This window comes from Mastigoproctus giganteus, chromosome 3 (assembly GCF_048544385.1).
Source record: "Mastigoproctus giganteus isolate SK-2022 chromosome 3, ASM4854438v1, whole genome shotgun sequence".
Classification (NCBI taxonomy): Eukaryota; Metazoa; Arthropoda; class Arachnida; order Uropygi; family Thelyphonidae; genus Mastigoproctus; species Mastigoproctus giganteus.
In genome coordinates, this window is record NC_143577.1 from 198,258,256 (window position 1) to 198,262,393 (window position 4,138).

Here is a 4,138-nt window from a genome sequence, read left to right on the forward strand (position 1 = left end):
AGTAGAAACTCAAGAATACTGTTCTGCTGATAACAAAAGAGGAACCGGATGCAAACCTAGAGGTTGTCACAGACATTCTCTCAAATATGCCAGACAAGCTGTACTTGCTACCTGGGAGTCTAAAACGCTGATGGAACTGATATTCGGGTGACACTCAAGTTAAGCGGACCCAATTTCGGCGAAGTCCGGGCGGTCTGTGACAGCCAAATCCTCTGCTTGCGCCTTCACGATGGTGGAACTGTTAGTAATCCTGGGTATAACCTCCATGCACAAGTAAATGGAGGGTGACCACCCAGGTGTGAACCAACGTAAGCAGAGGTCGAGATGTGGCGCCTATATCACATGGAGGAACGCCGCCCCTCTATGTTACTAGGCAGTACTAGGTGGTAGATGACTCTCATCAACAGGTGAAATACCACCACTTTGCTTATTGGAGGCTTGAAGTAGTGGAACCCATGTTTAGTCTCTAGAGCTAAGTTCCGGTCAACCCTTCCTTATCTCTTCCATCATGCAGTATGATTGATGACTTTTGAGGTTATGATGAACATCATGGCGAGATCCAATATTCCTTACATTTCGAGGGTACAGCTCTAAAACGGTGTTTTCAGGCCGGCCGCTAGTTGGTACACCGGACCGAACCTATTGGTAACTCTCTAGGAGGCTTCCAGATCAGCTAGTGTATAATCTTGCTACCTCTACTCTGCCAGACAGTGACTGGAGGGTGTCCGAGTAGTGTGAATGCAGAGAGCATTGTCGAGGCCACGTTATGTCAAGGATCTGGGTATATTCTTACCATGTGTACGCCATATCCAAAAATTTCATTACTTCATACAGCATGTCCCACCCACTTTTTCTTACTATTGAATACACCATGAATTGTCAAACTAATAGAGCAAGCTTATCTGCGAAAAGATCTAAACCTCCGAAGCACTTCCTAATTCATTTCACAAATATAGGTGGTCTCAATTCTAATTTCAACGATGTTCACTTCCACTTGCAGTCTGCCAAACCCCATGTACTTTTTCTGACAGAATCTCAGTTATCGGTTGATTCAACTACTGCTCATCTCCGATGCCCAAATTATTCGCTGTATGATTCCTTTCGCCTCAAAGGTGGTACTTGTGCATATGTCCGTTTTGATTTTCCCTGTCAGAGGCTTGGCAATTTAGAATCTCCTCTCTTTGATCTTCTCTGGCTTAAAATCTCTCTACCTCATTGTGTCAAATTCATCTGTTGTCTCTGCCGTTCTCCCAACTCCAATAACCACTTGGAGCTCTTTGACTTCCTCTCTTTGCAACTTGACTTTCTTCAGTCCAACTTTCCTAACAGTGAGGTAATTTTCCTTGGTGATTTTAATGTTCACAACTCCAGCTGGCTTCCGTTTTCTAGTCACACCGACCCAGCAGGTCGAGATGCTGAGGCAGTTGCAATTACTAATGATCTAGCACAGATTGTTCATTTTCCTACAAGAATACCCGACAATCCTAATCATACAGCCAATACGCTTGATCTTTTTCTCACAAACAACCCGTCTAAGTACACGGTCGAAGTGAGAGGTCCTATAGGCACTTCAGATCACAACTTGGTGATTGTCTCTTCTCCAATGGAACCTTTATCTCATGGCTATTCCCAATCTCGTGTTGTTTGGCATTACAAGAATGCAAAATGGGATGACCCGCGAGACTTCTTTTCTTCTTTTCCTTGGTCGGATTACTGTTTCAAAACTTCTGATGTCAACGTTTGCTCAGATCGTGTCAGTGAAATTATTCTTGCAGGAATGGAATCCTTTATCCCACACTCTACTTTAAAATCTCGGCCTTTATCTAAACCTTGGTTTTCCAATAAATGTGCTAAGGTTGTCCAAGAGAAGAATGTTGCATATCGTAATTGTCTTGTTTCTAATTCTTCAGTTTCATTTTCTGCCTACACCAAAGCTCGCAATAATTGTAAAACAGTTATTAATCAGTTCAAACTAGAGTTTGACAGGCTAAGAGTAGAAAACCTGCTTCTTGCTCTAATGATAGCCGAGCATTCTGGTCTCTTGCCAAAGCTATTGGACGCAACTTTTGCCCATCTCTGCTCCCACCTCTGTCCAAACCAGATGGTTCTGTTATCACTTCAGCCAAGGATAAAGCTGACCTGCTAGCATCCCATTTTTCTTCCAACTCATGTATTAATGATCTTGGTAAAACACCTCTCACCATTCCCAACACGCTCCATTCAATGTCTCCTGTGGTCTTCCGTCAAAAGGATGTCAGAAGGATTTTGACGAATATTGATGCTAAGAAAGCTCCAGGTCCCGATGGTATTTCTCCACTTGTTCTCAAAACCTGTGCTCCTGAACTTACTCCTATTCTTTGCCGCCTTTTTTCACTTTCTTATTCCAAAGGTGTTTTTCCTTCTGCTTGGAAATTTGCTCATATCCAGCCAGTTCCAAAAAGGGTGACAAATCCCTCCCATCCAATTATCGTCCTATTGCAATTACTTCTACTCTTTCTAAAGTAATGGAGAAATTAATTAACTGCCAATTCTTAAAACTACCTAGAAACCTTCCGCCTGATCAACGATCGCCAGTATGGATTCCGTCAGTGCCGATCCACTGGTGATATTCTGGCTTATGTTACCCATTTATGGACTAATTCAATGGAAAGGTTCGGTGAAAGTAGTTGCTCTTGACATCTCAAAGTCTTTCGATCGTGTTTGGCATAAAGGTCTTCTAAACAAGCTTCCATCTTATGGTTTGTCAACTGGTTTTAGTAATTGGTTATCCAGTTTTCTCTCTGATCGCTCACTGAGGGTGATGGTAGATGGCTCTCTGTCTTTTAACTTCTCCACTAATGCTGGTGTCCCCCAGGGTTCAGTTCTTTCCCCCACTCTTTTCCTCTTGTATATTAATGACCTTCTTCCACTGACTGGAAATCCTATCCATAGTTTTGCCGATGACAGCACATTGCATTCCACTTTCCATTTTGAGAAACCTTTTCCTGCTCAATCAGCTTCAACTTTTCGAAAATCTGCTACCAATTCCTTAAATGCCGATCTTCAGGTAATTCTCCAGTGGGGCAAAGACAACTTAGTTGATTTCAACCTTTCTAAAACTCAGTCTTGTCTTATATCTCGCAAAAAGGATTCTTCTGCTCCTATGCTTATCTTTAGTGACACTCCAATTTATAGGCAAAATGATATATCTCTTTTGGGGATTACCCTGGCTTCTAATCTCTCTTGGCACAAGAGAGATTAGAAGCCAGGACCGTTCCAAATATTACAAATATTGCTTCCTCAGCTAAAAAACTTGGTTTTCGCTTTCGCTCTCGGCGTTACTTTTCTTCCAAACAGCTGCTCACGCTGTATAAATCGCAAATCCGCCCTGCCATGGAATATTGTTCCCACATCTGGGGTGGTGCCTCCAAAACCTCTCTCAGGCTTCTTGATTCCATTCAGAAGAGGGCAGTTAGGTTAATTAATGATTCATCTCTAACAGAGTCTCTCCACTCGCTTTCTCATAGACGTACTGTTTCTGCTGCATGCTTCTTCTACAGATACTTCCATGGGCACTGTTCTTCTGAATTGGCTTCTATAATTCCCGCTCTCTCTTTCAAACCAGTCCGAACACGTGCCGCCACCAGCCAACATCCATTTACTGTGCAACTTCAAACACACAGAACCAACTTTTCATCTTCCTCATTTATTAATTCAACTGCCGTTTTCTGGAACAACCTTCCTTCATACGTATTTCCTGAAAATTACAATCTACAGAAGTTCAAGTCCAATGTCAATAAATATCTTCTTTCGTCTTCTCAACCTCCAACCCAAGCACGGTACTAAGCACTATAGGTTCTATTACCTCTCGTGTTTGGGGTTCACATAAAAAAAAAAAAAAAAAGAAAACAGTCTCTACGCCAAAACAGGACGGCGTTTTGAAGTGCTTACGCCTTAAAAACTGGTAATGCTTCTTCGTCTGAACTGAAAAGAGAATGGAAAGAACATACAAGGGTGGTAGCAAGTGCAGTAACACTCAGAAGACGCCTCTTCAAAAATGTACTTGTAGCCCGTCGTCCTAAGAAGATGCCCCTCCTCATACAAAAAATGAAAAAGGTCCGATGGTGTAAGGAGCATGTCAAATGGATCCCCGAGCAGT